Raw genomic sequence first — 17,327 nt, 5'->3', positions numbered from 1 at the left:
AGAAAATGTCTGTTTACCTCTACATAGAAATTTAATAGGACATTTCAAATGTATCACAAATGTGCTGGTGAAATACTATTTTTAATAGGTGATCATAATCCTTTAATTAAAGGGTTAAAAGCCTTGGAATGCAAGGCAGCATGCCCCAGGGTGATACATTTTAATGAACTGTGCACTTCATAATGTAACTTTTTAAAGCAAAAATTAACTAATAATAAAAATTAACCAGCCTGAGGGATAAAGGGAAAGATGCTACTTTAATTTTTTAAAAAAAGGAAAACACACACATACACACACACATAAACTGAAAGCTTAGATGTTACTACATAAAAACAGAATGCATTTTTACATAAACATCAAAGATAAAATTAAAATGCTAAGTGAAAAAAACAAAATTTTAAAACATATATAATATAATAACAGTTTTCCTTTAAACATAAAGAAAATTGATGCAAAACATTCAGATTCAAATTGATAATTGGCTATAAAATGTCATAAAAAGGCAATTGAGAAAAGAGAAAATGCAAATGCTAAATAAACATATGTTTTTAAAAGGCAACCTCACTAGCAATTAAATAAATGCAAATTAAAACAAAGAGCTATTATCCTCACCTCTCAAATTAGCAAAACTGGAAAAAAATTCTCTACTAAATGGGGTTGTATAAAATAAACACTCTTCTTTGCTACTGGAAATGTAGATTTCACATCTTTTGAAAGAGCAATTTATCAGTAGTATCTGGAAACAAACACATTCAAATATTTTTAAAGTAATTTTCCCATTTGGAAAACCCAAAGAAAAGAATTTGTAACCCAGAGAAAAAGGACACAAAAATATATATTGCAGATGTCTATGTGTATATACATGCCCATTTATAACAAACATAGAAGACAACCAGTCTCAAAAAGAGAAGATGATACAAAATTGTGTTACACCCATATGTTGGAAACTGATGTTATCACTATAAATGAGGTTTGGAAAGGATTTTTTTTTTTTTTTTTTTGTCTTTTTCATTTTTTTTATTGGTACCGGGGATCGAACTCATGACTGCCTGCTTACAAGGCAGGTGCTTATGCCGCTGAGCTAAATCCCCAGCCCCTGGAAAGGATTTTTTTAAAATTTTAATGGCTTTACTAAGGCATAATTTTCATAACAGGAAATTCACCCATCATAACTATAAAATTCACTGGGTTTTGGTAAATTTTTTAGAGTTCTGTAATCATCAAGACAATTCACTCTTCACATTTTCATCACCCAAAGTATTTTCTTGTTACCTTTTGGATTTAACATTATTCATACTTCTAACACCACAAACTGACTGTTCTATTTTTTTCCCTGAAAATATCTGCATTTGTATCACATTTTAAAAGCCTTATATATCCGCATATAAGTTACAGTTGCTACTAAGTAACATAAGCAGCAAAAATACCTCAAACACTGAGATTTTGTCAGTGATTTTTGCCTGAGAGGCAGAATTATAAAGGATTTACACATTTTATAAAGTATATGTATAGTACACTATATGATATATATATATATACATACACACACTGAGAAAGTGAGAGAGAGAGCATGAGAAGCGGGGAACAATCATCCCATTATAATGAAATAAAAGCTTTGGTAAAGATCATTATTTACATAGCACCAAATCTGCCCTGGGGGATTAAGAAGCAAGAATTTTGATTGGAGCTTACAGATTGATTGGAGGTTTCTGGGGAAAGATGGAAAGACTTTCTGGGCATGGGCAATTTAGCTAACAAATTTAGAGTTATGCACTACTATGAAAGATATAAAGATAGAAGTAAATTATCCTCTAATTAGAGTAAAAGGCATTAAATAAATCCAAACTAGATAATTTCAGTGTTGACAAACCTATGGCCTGTATGCCCTAGTGGGCTGTTTGGCTTGTAGAAAACTCTGAAAAGTTTTACCATCACTGGTTTATCTCATGGGGCACAAGAGTAATTAAGCAGTAAGCCACGAAATTTTGGAATAGATTTGGGATATAGAAGGAACAGCAAAAAGGTGTCAGAAAATAAAATTAAGTCCCCCATTGAGCACTTACTTCTCAGGCTTCCAGAGTATTCAAATGATCTTAACCACATTTTAATACGTACTCTCACCTGATCTAATCCCTTGTCCAGTTCTCATTTGCCACAGGGCATCAGACCAAAAAAGAGACCCATGGTGTGTAATGGAAGATATAGAAGCAGCAGAGACCACCAGGCACCGGTAAAGGCAATGTGGCACGGAATTTATTATGCCTGGGTTCATTCAGGGAGTGTGATAAGACCTTTTGCCCCAAAGAAAGACAAACGTGTCCTTTGTTATTTTAAATTTTATTTTAAACATAGTAAAATCCAACAAAACAAAATAGAACAAAGCCAATCCAAACAAAGCAGCAAAACTGGTACAGAGCTTCAAAGCAGGATACCAGGATAACAATAATAGCTACCATAGTATATCTTGTTATCTTACAACAGTTTTCCATTCCATCAGGTATAGCAAAATCAAACCAAAAACAAAACATAACAAAACCAATCAAAATAGAATATTGAGTAAAGCAAAACAAGCAGAACAAAGCAAAACAATGAGAATAATATTTGATGTCAAAGACAAGACAAAAAGAAATCCCCCATATTTGCTGTGTTGCATACTGTCATCCTCCCAAGGGATGCTTGGACCACCAGACAATACAAGCATTTAGTTGCTTTATGTACTTTAGTTGCTATCAACTCAACCTGTCTTCCAAACCAGCAGGTTGCTTATGGGAGTTAGGAGGAGTGTTGATTCTCAGCCTGTGTGCCAGTAAACTCAGTGGAGGCACTGACTTTTCTCTTCCTGGAAGCTGCTCAGCTTGCACGGCTTACCAGAAAGGCTGGCTTTGGTTTCTTATTGGATCTTCTCAGTCCCAGCATGGCTGACTTTTCTCTTCCGTGGGTCTCTTTTATAGGAATGTAGAGAAGACAGGGGACTTTAGGCATACAGATCTCAATGAATATCTGTGGTTAAAGTTCTCTGGCAATCTTGTGTCCCAGGGAGCAGCGTCCTTCGAAGTGCCTGTGGTACATTCGTGGGTGTCTCCAGATGTTCCCAGGACCTGCAAACTAGTTTGCATTATATTACTTCCTTTCCTGTGTTTGCTGATCAAAACCTCAGTGCTAAGCTGAGTTCCCTGCAGAGAATAGTGTTTCTGCTGGCAAGCAGGCTGGGCTTGCGGGAGTCAGGCTAGGTTGGAGATTACATGTAGAATTGTGGAAAACTCTGGAATCATTGATTATCTCAACAGAGCATTAAAATATTAAGTTTGGGATGAAAACACAGCTATGAGTCGGTATTTTTAGTTGGCAGTCTTTCCGATAGCTTCTCACCTTTAAAGACAAAATGATTTGGGGTAAAAAATAACTGAGCAACTCATCAGCTCATTTGGACACTGACTTAATTCCCTAAGAATCGTGTGCTAAGAATCTCCCTCATGTAAAACATAGTGCTGGATTGATGCAGGATATAGGATGAGATGAATAACAAGGAATTCCACTTCAATATATTTGTGATCTAAATTACTGTGTCTCAAATTTGCCTCCTATTGTCTTCCAAATACTCCTTACTTTGTGTCGTGGGTTTCAGGAAGCTTTTCCTGAATCCAAATTTGTATTTTATCATCATTTTCCCCATAGAAATCAATAGTAGCTTTTGTGTACATGTCTCAAATATTTTAAGACAGCGGTTCTCAAATATTAATTTATATTGAACTCATCTGGGAGTTTTGTAAAAACACACATCCAGATTTAGTCATTTTTGAGGAAGGACTAAAGAACTGAACACCTAACAAGTTCTTTTGTGATATTGATGCTGCTAGCCTGGGTACCACACTTTGAAAACCACTCTTCCTTTATATTATAATTGCCTAGAAGGCCTCTCATGAATTCATCTTTTGTATTCCTTTTATAAATACACTAAACATAGTAAGTGCTTATTTTTCATTGAATTAAACTACAGAAATTCAAGACAGATTTGATAAGTGAGAAATGATTTTTGCAGACACACAATGTAAGAAGTCATGCTGGTTTGGGATGATTTTAATAAAATCTTAGATGGCAGGTTATATTTCAAACAGGAGCAGAGATATAAGGGTGATTCCTGACTGAGAATCTGGACCTAGGGTCACAGAGATGAGGGAGAATTTTAGAAAGATGTCAGGCTGGTAACCTGGAGACGCACAGTTATTGTCTCCATCAGTCTCCAGCAAGTAGGACCTGAAATGATGATGGGTTTTAAAAATGAAATATCCTGCAAGTATCATCAAGGATGCAAGGAAGTAAATGGGTGGCCAATGGAAGGAGAACCAATAGACTTCTAAGAAGATTTTCATTTTGTATCTTCTGAAATATTTCTCCACTGACTTTATTGAAAGCCACCCCAAGGCCAGTGGGGGAGGTGGAAGAGCCTCTAGAAGATGAATGAGAGGGCTCACTGGGAAAATTTCTCTAACTCTTACCGTCCAGCTGGGTTTTAAAAACCATTTTAGCAATTGTTCGGAGCTGTCAGATGTCTCTGTCAGATCAATAGGTTACCGTGGAATTTGCCCAGACTGTTAGCCAATCAAAATGTAAATTTCAGATAAATTTAATACATAAACCAACTTGTCTTCCTCAAGCCATTTTGAAAGTCAGGAAAAGTAATTTGAGTTTTCCTCATGACTGTCATACTGGAGAGACATTTCAGCCAGGGTTAAGCATTTATTTGGCCTCAAAATTTATTGCAAGTCCAATAGAGGAATCAAGGTATAGGTATATGTGCATTTCTAGTCCTATCATCCAGGTGATTCAGAAAAGCTGAAGATTCAATTGTTTGGGGTACCTTTTATGGGACATATAAAACCTAATTTGGCATACACATGAGGGTTTTAAACTTTCTAGTGGGGTGTATGGTTAAAGCGTCACGAATTCCTCATTTTTGTCTCTTGCGGGCAGTCTCATTTTCTAGAACACAAACTATGTGTCTGCATACATGATATTGTGTATGCATGTTGCAACCCGTTTTTATTAAACAAGAATTGTAAATCTTGACATTGAAATAAAAGATTTATAGCCCAGTCAGAATGGCTCCAGGCCCCAAAGGAAAGTATGTTTTAGAGACATGCTGTAATTTTTCATATTAAAAAAAAAAAAAACACTCACAATGGGAAAAGCATGCAGGTAAGAGGATTAAAAAAAAGCTTTGAACTCAGGAATGTCTAAAGAGGGGAATTTCACTGAATATTTCATCTGGTCATCATTATATTGCAGACACCTTACTTCTACATGATCTTAGTTTATAAAACGCTTTCACATGCATTGGTGACATTTAATTCCTATAACATCCATTGGATAGCCTTTGTATATAGGCAGTGTAGTCAAGGACCAGGCACGTGAAGTAGCTTGACTAAAACCATACTATAAAGGAAAGCCAGGACTTGAGTAGAGATAGTCTGTATTCTAACCCTAGATGTTCTTTCTAATCTCCTCTGCTCTACTCGTTTTATGCATCACATTAACAGAAAATTCATGTTAGATTTCTATAGTTTGTATAAAAACTGTAATGCACTTGGCAACTAAAAACAACAAAAATCTGCTGGTTTATGTTCCTGGAGGCCAAAATGCTGAAGTGGGTATACTAAAAACACCTAAAATCAATGTGTCACCTGGTTGCATTCCTTTTGGAGGGTTTGGGAAGAATTCAATTCCTTGCTTCTTGCAGTCTCTAAAGACGACTTGCTGTTCTTAGTTCATGGCCCCCTTCAAAATCAAAAAAGTGATGCATGCTCATTCTCATGTTTGTATCTTTCTAGTTTTGTCCTTCTGACTTCCTCTTGTTTTCTATGGGCTTTTTAGAGTTACTAAATTGTCCCAAATAATGAAATATGTATAAGTTCTCTATTTTAACACCAGCCAATAAGCAACCTTAATTCCACGTCCAACCATAATTTCTCTTTTCTTGCATAATCAAACACATTCTGAAGATTAGAAAGGGGCATCTTTGATGAGTCTTGTGCCTACAATTGATCTACCACTGCATTACTTCTAATAGGTTTAGCCAATAAGAGTCACTGGAAGATTAAAAAGAAGAGACAAAGATTCTGGTGTTTATGTCTTTGTTCTCTCTTTATTGTTTCTTCAAGGTCATTCTACTGTGATGGAGCCACAGCTGCATCATATGACCCTTTCCTATAGACATTGATGTCACAGCTTTCCAGCAACCATTCCTTTCCTTTGTCCCAGCATTCCTGAGATGCTAACAACTTCCTTTTGATATCCACAAGATGTTTCACTATCTCTTGGTGACTCTCTCTTTATACTTTTGTCTACAGTCATTCCATTTTCAACCATTCCCAACTATCCCACTGTTGTTCCCCACAATCATGAAAAGTATTTTCCAAAGTCAGGTATATGCCCTACAGTGCAGTTGGCTAAATCAATGAGATAGCATTCATGGCTATAAGAAGAAATGTATTTCATTATAATTTCTGCTTTTATTCCTATCAAGGACAGAAAATCAGGACTAAACTGAAATTTTTCGTTTCTAATAGTCTCACTTTAGTTGATAACAAGCATTCATTTTGAAAAGAAAAGAATTTTTTTCTGGTTCAAAATAGTACAATAAATACTGTGAAAAATGTGTTCATCCTTCAAATTTGTTGAATCTTAACACTCAGAAGTAATTATGATCTTTATTTAATCTACTACCATTTTTTCCTTCAGCTTTGCATCTGGGTGTGTAATGTAGAATGAATGTCAAAATCCTTACTTACTAAGACAGGTGCCACCTTTTAGATACAAACCAGATAGTGCTATAACTGCCTTTTGTGCATATATTACTTTTTATGCCCTATAGCAACACAATGAATGTAATATAACTATTACCCCAATTTTATTGAGAAAACAGTCATCCAAGAACCATGACTTTGAACAGAGGCTGTCCAGTTTTCAGATGAGATTGTTGGTAGAAAGCAGAGGAGAATTCTGAATGCAGACAGCAACAAGGTCTGTATTTTAATCACTATAACTTCTACCCCCACAGTAGGAAATGCTTTGAATTTTCTATGTTTGTTTGCTTGCCAAACATTTTTCCTTTCCAGCCTTTAAAGGTCAATCATATGTGATCTCCCATGTAATTTTGACATTGGCTCCTGAAAGAATTCTTCCCTTTGCTATTTATTCTACTTTATGTGATTTGCATGTCCTTCATAATATGCATCAAATGATATGATAACCTGGTTAACTTCCTAGCCCCATTGTTGATTGTTTAAGGCAGAAACCTTCAATTCATACCTCTACTGCTTAGAGTACACCTTTGGCACAGTATTTTAGACACTCAAAAATTATACAATAAAACAAAACAAAAAGACAGGTATCTTCTAAACCATTTTGGCCATTTTGTCTCAAAGTTCCACAGATATGTCTATTAAGGAAAAGACAGGACATAGTAGGAGACCTATCAATGGACGTGGTTCCAATACCAAAACCCAAACTAAAGTTAGGAAGATAAACTTATATTGGGATAAGTGGCTGTTTGGGTGCTGCTCTAAACCCAGCAGCTTATCCACAGCAGTGGGGAGCCAAGCTTGGGGCAGTGCGTATCTGCTCCTCCAGCCTGGCTTCCTCTTCAGATCCCTTGTGTTCATTTCCTGCCTCCCAGCATCCCCCACTGCTTCCCCTACTTTTTTACTCTCTCTTCTCCAGCTCCCCTAAACAAAAATAGTCTTTGTCTTACAGAATTTTCAAAAAGAAAATCCAGCTTGTTAAGGATTACAGAACATGGTTTCCATGAAGCAACCACTGTTGAGAAGGCAATGGCAACTCAGAAGCAGGAAGAAGGACAAATGAGAACAATGAAAAGAAAGGGGAGGAGACTGCTGTGATTGGATGATTCACACAGCTCATTTGTTAGAGACAGTGTGCTTTGTTTATCAAAACACTGTCTGATAAAGCAACAAGAATCGATAAGAAATCCGCAGGAGTCCTGGAGCTTGGGGATGTTTTAGAAAAAAATGGATGAGATTAAAAAAAAGGACAGGATTTCCTCAGAGATGTTTATATATTGCAACCATATAATCCTTTAATATAATAAAGTATATTATATTAATAATAATAATATAATTTAACAATAATATTAATAAGAAAAGCATATGATTAAAATATCTACTGTTATAAGCCTGAAACTCTCCCATTTGAGGAATTAAACTTGCCCACCATTGATGAATAAGAGTTTATTCATGCTGGGTGGTTTCTTGAGTGTCTCACTGCCTTGCTTTTACAGGCCAGACAATGCTCTTTGTCTGCATAGCTGACCTTACATTCTTCCTCCATCTCAGCTGCTCCTATCTTTCTAAATCACCTTTCTGTCTTCCAGAGGCGGCATCTTCGACATCAAACATCTAAATGAATTACTTGTAATACCCTCTAAATATTTATTATATAAGATTTTTCTCCCATAAGGAACATTATGAACTTGCAGAAAGGCAGAATTTATCTTGCATTCTCTTTAATCCAGCAGTGTTAAGGATGGGTACAGGCCTGACCTTCAGTGAGTGTAGGCTGAGTTGAACTAGAGTGAACTTTGCAGAAGGCTTTGTTGAATGTTGACAGACATGGAAGTGTGTGAGACAGGAGGCATGGGAGTGGTAGGTCTCACTGGTCAAATTCATTTGGGAAACACTGGGTTAAACAAAGTTTAATACAGTCCCTCTTTGTAAGACTCCTCCATTCTTTTCATATGTAAATATTTGCTATGAATATCAAATAAGAGGTTTTCCTAAGCAGAATTTCTAAAATGCATTTGCTATGGAATCCTTTATTTTACAGAAAAATGTATTAAATTACTGTTCCACTGAGTACATATGCATTAGTCACTCTCCTGTTATTGGACAAAATGTTTAATATCCTCACCTTAAAGGATAAAGTCTCTGGTATGACAGGGTTTAGTCTAGTCCGTTGCTTACTCCTAAGGCAGAAATGGCATAGTAAAGCACCTGGAAGAGAGAAAGAGTGAAAAGGGAAGAGCTAGGGACAAGAATGCCCCCTTCTAGGTCATGCATCTAGTGACCTCTCTCTCAACCAAGACTCATCTGTTAACATTCCCTGAAGAGCTCATCAATGGAGTAACTCTCTGGTTAAATATTCATCAATCCATTGATGAGTACAGCAGTCCCACGATCCAATCACATTCCACAAAACTCAACTCCAAACATACAAGACCTTTGGGAGTCATTTTAGGACTAAACTATAACAATGTTAAATTTAACTCAATAAATTATACAAGTGAGAAGAAACTTTCAAGAATGCTTTGGCTACTCCTCTGTCTCTTCTTTAAAAAAAAAATGGGATGATAGTGCTGCTTAACTCAAAAAGTTTTGTTTTGTTTGCTTGTTTGTTTGTTTGTGTGTTTGTTTTGTTTTGTTTTTTCCTTTTTATCGGTACCAGGGATAGAACTCACGACTGCCTGCTTTCAAGGCAGGTGCTTATGCCGCTGAGCTAAATCCCAGCCCACTCAAAAAGTTTTTATGAAAATTAAACAAATGAAAATATTTAAAGAATAAGACATATCATGAATGTTATAATTTTTTAGATAAATACGTATGTTTCTACGTGTATGGTGTAGGCATCAGAGTTAAGGTTTAGGGGAAAGACCGAGGTGAAGCTGCCTGCATGACTGCGGACAGATGGTACAACCTCTCTTACTTTCAGCTTTATCACCAGTAAAATGGGTAGGATGAAAACTCACTTTGTGAAGTTTTTCTAGGAATTAAACAGAGGTAGTAAAGGACTTAGCTCAGAAATTGGTTTCCCTGATCCACGCAGTGAGTACATTTCTTAAGTATATCAAACAATATTGATCGAGAGTTTCCTTAGATGCAAGTGCTGCTAAGAGTTGGTGTGTGCTAACATACAATCTCATGACATGTCTATTCCTTTTCAGTCCTATTTAGCAGATGAGCAAAAGTGAAACACTAGACCCATAGTCACATAGCCAGGAAGCAAAATCAAGATCATCATTAAAATCCCATCTGGCCAGCCATGGTCAGTCACTGTGTGTCTGATGGACCCCACTCTGGTCCTCACCCACAACAGATTGCAGAGGTTAAGTCAAATGCTTCATGTCTGGCTTGTCATTGCCAGCATGCTGCAGGTATGTGCTCTGCTAGGTGACATGTTGGGTGACTTTAAGGGGTATTGATGAAAGTATGTTCCGTGTCTGAGCAACTTGATTCCTGCTTAGGGCTTAAGTGGCTACAGCTGATGTTGGAGCTTATACAGAACATTCTTTCACTTTGACTGTATCAAAGCTTGGCCAAGAGGTACAATCTAAATTTGGAGGCTTTCCAGGGACCCCTTTAGGGAGCCCAAACTAGAGAAGGATAGGGAATCTGGAGGACAGTATTCTACAATCCATCCCCAGAGAGGATCAAAGGACCAGGTCATTCAGAGTCAACCCAGCCTGGGTACCTTTCCAAAGGAAAGATAAGAGAAGAAATATAACCCAAATATCTTTTCCAAAGGGAGTAAGTTCTGATCCTGACAACCTAGTCATACTGATAATTGTTTTGCATGTTGGGACTGTGGCAACAACTTGCATAGGAGCAACTTAAACTTGTGTACATTTGTTCCAAACTTTACTCTTTGTACATGTCTACAAAAATGTCCAGCATGTTTCGAAAAAGAGAGTTGCAAGTGAATATGTGGCCACATCCGTCCAGACAGAGCACCCCACATACTCACACTATTACAAAGGGCCTTGATTTCACTATGCCTGCGAGGCTAGATATTTCCAGGAAAAGAACTATGCCCGTGGCCATTCAGTCTTAAATTACAAGCTGAGATCAAGACATTCGTTGTTTTTTCCAAGAGTGTCACCGGATGGTAACTAGGGTCATGTCAGCATTTCCAGGAGACGCATTTATGTAGCACTTTCATCAAGCAAAGCCATGGCCACAATCCCACTGAAGAGCTGGATCAGGCTTCGGAAGCACTGCATCTTCTCAGTTTCATTGCTTTGAAAAGAGGAGTCAGAAGTAAAGGGAAAAGGAGGCAGGGTGATGTGAGAGGGAGAAAAGCCTCATACTGAGCAGTTATGCCAGATTCTTAAGCAAGTATTTCAAAGAAATTATCTGACTACACCTTTGCAAGACTCCTACAAAGTAGCATTAAATTCCAGCTGTACAGATGAGGAAACCAATCAGAGGATTTAAAGAGCCTTTGTCTCAGGTCCTGGAGTTGGGCTCACGTGTGACGCAGACCCAGATCTCTCTGACTCCAAGGTCTGCTCTGTGTGTCCTGTTTCTCTCTGCCTCTGTGTCGCATGGTCTGTTCTTCTGAGCCTTAGGGCTCCCTACTTTAGATCCTGGCAGGACATGGAGATAAGCTCTCTGAAAGTGCTTTGGTCAATTCAACAATAATTACATACTATTTATAAGTAGAATTAAGTATTAAAATGCTATTATTAAAGAGAAAGAATCTACACACACACATTATATAACAATATTTCATGTATTATATAACATAATTTCAGTAACAGGAAACTTCATATAAAATTTTATGTACCATGTAACTTAATTGTGTAATAAGCTACACCATCTTAGATTTGCATAAACGTACTCTAAGATATTGAAGCGTTGAAACAATGACAGAAAAACTAACAACCTATTTCTTAGAACAAATTCATATTTTTAATTGAAGAATGACCACACATTAATTCATATGCATTGTGTGTGTGTGTGTGTGTGTGTGTGTGTGTGTGTGTGTGTATATGTAGGTGAGTGCTGATAGGTGAGTGCTTCTTACATTTGCCTTTTTGGAGAAAATGATAATTTTAGATAATGATATAACTTCAAATCTTTTAATGCTTTACTTTGAAAAAATTTTTAAATCTTTTAAACATTCTACTCTCTAATTACATCACTGAATGATTTATATTCGTGGTTGTACACAATATATAGTGTACTTAATGAGCATTCTGAGTGTTCCTTCCCAAATCAATGCCAACATCCTCAAGAGTACAGTGGCAGTGGTAAGAAAATAGTCACTAGAGCAGGCCATGATTCCTGTCCTGGCTCTGCTTTGTACCACTTTGTGGCCTTCAATATGTGAGTTGGGAAAGGATTATTATTTATCTCTTAGGTAATACAAATGAACATGTAAATGCTTGGAATAAGTCTTGGAACATGGTATATGTCCAGAAAGTATTACTGTGATTATTTCATCTTAACTATAGGAATGTAGGCAAGATATTGTTAGATTATCTATGACTAGCTTTTGCCTGAGTTCTAGAATAACAGGCAGAGTTGGAAAGACAATTGATCCTGGAAATCTTATTGTCGGTAAAGGATTATACACATAGACAAGTAAGAATCTGGCTCCAAACTGTACTCAGGGCTTTGAGAAAAATTAGCAGGATACCCTGAAACAGTGAAACAAAAATATATTTTATATAGAAAAAGTTCAAGAGGTCTCTCAAATGGAATAACATTTAGAAGCAACCCAAAAGTATAAAAAGAAGTTGAGGAGGTTTAGGTACAATAGTGTAGACTTCCAGGCAGAATGGGGAATAGTATAAATACCTTGGTCCATTAAAAAGCTTGGGTTACTCGAGGAAGAATAGTGTGCTGCCTTATGGTGAGCAAGTGGGAGACAAAAGACAAGGATGAAGATACAGGTAGAAACAGATTCAGGAGGAGTCTTTAGATATCATGAAGAGGTCATTAGACATTAAGAAACAGGAAGCTTATAAGGGCTTTATGTAGACCCATTAACCAATTAGCATTATGTATAAGACCAATCTAGTGGCCATGTTCCAGGTACAGATGTACCAATTAGAAGTGTATTGCTGTAACTGAGGGTAAAAGGTGTGTTGGCTGAACCCAGGAGGTGAGGATGAAAATAGAGACCAGAGGATAAACTAACAGACCATTGTGGAGGTGAAATCAACACAATTTGAATGATTTGGATTATGGGGCACTTAATATCCCAGGTAATATGCCTTGATACTCCTTGTAATATTGAAATAATCTACATAGTGATGGGGATAGAACCTAATCATTGCATAGGATTTACTGGGAGGCCCATTTGGATGAAATATGAAAAAGAAAGAGCCATCACAATGCAAAATAATTGGATATAATATGTTGTTTGAATTTGGTAATGTTCAAAAAGAGGATAGGTCATCATTTGTATGAAGTTTTATGTTGGGAATCCCTTTGAATGATGTGGTTCAACTTTTTGAAAAGAATATGATCATGTCCATACTAACATATTAAAGTACCTATTGTGTGCTAGTTTCAAAGCCTTGACATGGGTTATGTATCACTCACAAATAATTTATAATATAATTATTCTAATGTACCCACTTTAACAATGAGAAAGATGAAATATAGTAATATCAAAGTACTTATTCAAAGATATATTGATAGTAAGCAGGTGCAAACAAGATTCAAACTTAGGTAGTCTAGTTCCACAAGACAAAATATAAATGCCTCAATATTGAAAATGATTCAGTGTATTAAAACACATATTCTCTAGAATATTATTATGTTACTAAAAACAGCAGTCTTGCAAACAATATAGTTACAATGAAGAAGGTCTAATTTAATTTGCCTGTCTAACACAATTATTAAAGTGTACCAAACACACAGAAACAGAGAAAATGAAGTGGAAAGAAATGTTAGGCTCAAGGGAATATAGTTGCCTTTTTTTCCTCTTCCGAATTTTCCCCAATATAATAATACTACACTGATTCAGAAAATATAGTTGTAATTCAAACCATATGATATCGCTTGCATCAAGAAAAGAACTAGAGGAGAATGGACTTCTAAAAATTTCCTCACATGGAAATTTTGTGATTCTATTACAGTGGACTTTTTTATGGGCAAACTGAGTATCTGATATGAGTATCTGGATGAAGACAAATGCATCACAAATGAAATGTAAACTCTCAAGTGAAAACTTTTATTTTGATTTAACAGTCAATAATCTAAACTAAACACTAGTCAATTAAGAGAGATATGTTTTGGAGTCCTCACAACTCTGTATTATTAGTCACACGTCCCTGAAAGAATTGCTAAACTTCCATAAATATGTTTTTAATGATCAGATTATATTTATCTAATGCACACTATCTCTCACATTAAGATGAAATTAAATGCACCGTTTACTGTGTCATATGCCTTCATGGCTTCAATAATCCTCTCTTTTCTTTTGAGTTGAGATAACAATTTGCAGTGCAGCTATGTAACATCTGGTAGCCAGGAAATGCTTTTGGAGTTTTTTTTTAAATCTCAGAATCTGATGTCTAGATACACAATAAGTCATTTTTTCCTCAACTTATTTTAGATCCAAATGCATCTAAGGAAAATGTTTGTGAAATTTTCTGCCATTTCAAACCCTGCCTCTTAACTGAAGATTAAGTAACCCCACAAAAATTTGCTATGCTTCACTACAGAAGAAAAGAAGAAAGTCCTCACTTAAGTTATTTGCATTACTAGCAGCTACCTGATCCCAGAATAGCTGATTCGGGGTGAAGCAGTACTGTTTCTTTAGAGAGTTTTTTCACTTGTGATAAGATGGATAATAATACTAGTTTCCCACTGGCTCAAAAATATTGCCCATTATCAGAAACACAACTGATTCGACAACAGCTCCTTAGGAAAGGGAAAGAAGTACTACATTACTGTGCATACCAGTTTTATGAAATTTCAGCTTTAGGACTATTTATAACAAGAGTATTTCTCAAAACTGAAAGAATATAATTATCTGATAAGCCTAAATTGACAAAATTAGTCTGTGGCTTTTTTTTTTTTTTCATTTCTATTTCTTCTAAAAATGAGGTTCTGAGTTACATCTGTTGTACTCTTTTATGTCTGAGGAAACTGAGCCTCAGTGTCTGGGAGACTGGTTAGAAGTGATAGGAATCTAATCAGTTTCTTCTGAGCATGTCTAAGGAGGGAAAAATTACTTTCCCAGCAAGACCCCTGAGACATGAGGAAACACTAGTTTGGAGCAATACCAAGTCTTGCTTCTATCAGTGGCCAAGGCTGTTCTAGGAATTGACCAATATGATTTGGTAGTTGCTATTTAAAGTTACTTACAGAACTCAATATTCATGAATTACTAATAAAAACAATGCATTGAGATTCATTGAATATTTGTCAAATTTTTAGTTCTTCATCATTGCTCTTTGCTCCTGTTCCAAGAGAACAGAGTAATAATGATCACCAAATAATACTAAAACTCTTTATTTACTGTGTTCTTATATTCTGCAAACATTACATCAGTGTACAGAACACTGTGCTGGTGAATCTATGGCAACCACATAATTTTTCTTTTAAAACAAAAGATGTTAATTTATGCATTGTTTTTTTCTAAATTAAAACTCAATATTCAGGTTTAATAGCAGTGTTGACATTTTACAATAAATAAGTGGGTCTGGGGTTGCAACTTGTGTGGTCATCTCTAAGGAGTTTGCTACCACTAAGCTGTGAAGTAGGTGAATTATTTAAAAGATGAGGAAACTGAGGCATAAAGAAAGAAACTTATTCCAAGTCCAAACACAGCATAGACTTTCTAACTCCAAAGCAAAGTTTTTAATGACTCAATTAATCTGTTTTTAGGATATGGGGAAGGAAAATATCTGCTAGGAAAAGTTTCAACACTAGAAGACCTTACAATATATTTAGCGAGGTAAGAGTAAAACCAAACAAGGACAGAGAAATTCTAGCTGTGGATATTACTACGTCATTTTAGAGGTAGTAAATAGGGCCTAAAACTAAAAAGAATCCATGAAAGGGAATTCAAATCATGATTTTAATACCTTTTGCTATTTGCCCTCTTTTTATACTATGTATGTTCCCCCAATTCATTTTTGAAAAAGAAGCAGGGTCCAAATGATATTTAATAACTGTCCCCCTATGAAAAGTTCATCAAACATTGATGATGTGACTGCACCTGATGATTTATGTCTGAAACACTGAAGGGCTTTGACGCAGAAGGTTTTCTTCCTTGGGTTCTCATATTTCCTCCATCTTTGTCACTCACTCGCCCCTGATCATAAATATTCTCTGCCACTTTTATGATTATTGGTGGTTAGAAATGATGAATTCTGATACTAGTCAACTGTGGAGGAGATATTAAATACATTAGGTAATTTCCCTTAATGCCTCATCTGATATGAATCAATATTGGTTTAATAATTAACATGTTTAAACATTTTTATGTATATTTCATGATGAGATGATCTATGTTTATTTTATGAAGATGAAATATTTAGCTCGCTGCCACTGACAGGCAAAGCCATTTCACTTGGAGCGTTCTCTTCACCCTGACCTGGTGCCATCTTTTCACATCCTAGGAAAACTGACTCATTCGCATTGACCGCAACCCAGGAGAAAATCCTGCATTTGTATTGAGGAGCTGAAAGCATCTGCAAAGAGTGTCAAAATGCTGAGCAGCAGACTCTGAATGGAGTCTACTGGAATACCTCAGATTTCCCACTCAACTCTGCATCAACCTTACTCTTTCCTTTAGTCTGAAAACATCCTCAGTGTTGGCTCTGAATAACAATGTCTTAGTTACTTTTTACTGGTTGCTGAGACAACATACCTGAAGCCCAAAGTTGGAAAAGGAAAGGTTTATTTCTTACAGTTTTTGGAAGTTTCAGTCCACACTCAGTTGACTCCAAAGGAGACAGGCATGGCTGGTCTTCATGGCGACTGCAAACAGCAAACAGGAACTGGCAAAGAGAAAGACATACCTTCTTCCTGCCATTACATCACATGCTGGCTCCACCCCTAGGTAGGTGGAGCACTGACACCATCAATCCAAGCACTAGACAATAAGCCAATCACAGATACACAATGCAAACTCATGATGCCTGGGGGACACAAACATAATCCATGGTGAACAACTTTCAACTTCCTCCCTCAAGAAGTGGTATTTCAGGTTAGGATTAAAAGTATGGTTTTCAACTAGCAGTGAATTTCTTCCCTTTCCCCGTGGAATTTGAAAATCCAGAGACAGCTTTGAAAATCATGACTGAAGTGCTGGTTCCTGGGATAAAGTTCCTGGCTACCAAAAGCCCTGTACTTTACAGGCAGCTTTTTGTAACAGAGAATCCTCCAGTCCAAAATGTCAATAACACCAAGCTTGAGAAGCTCTGGCTCACTGTCAGCCATCAGTACGCTTGACCTCCAGTCCTGCCGTGTACTGTTGTGTAAACTTGGAAAGATTATAGTCCTTTCATTTTACACTAAAAACAAATGTCTTGTTTATAAAGTTTGTTTAAAATTAAGTGAGAGGAAAAA

Source organism: Cavia porcellus, unplaced genomic scaffold (assembly GCF_034190915.1).
Source record: "Cavia porcellus strain 051 isolate PalLab524CR breed Dunkin Hartley unplaced genomic scaffold, mCavPor4.1 scaffold_1, whole genome shotgun sequence".
NCBI lineage: Eukaryota > Metazoa > Chordata > Mammalia > Rodentia > Caviidae > Cavia > Cavia porcellus.
This window is presented reverse-complemented; position numbering follows the sequence as displayed.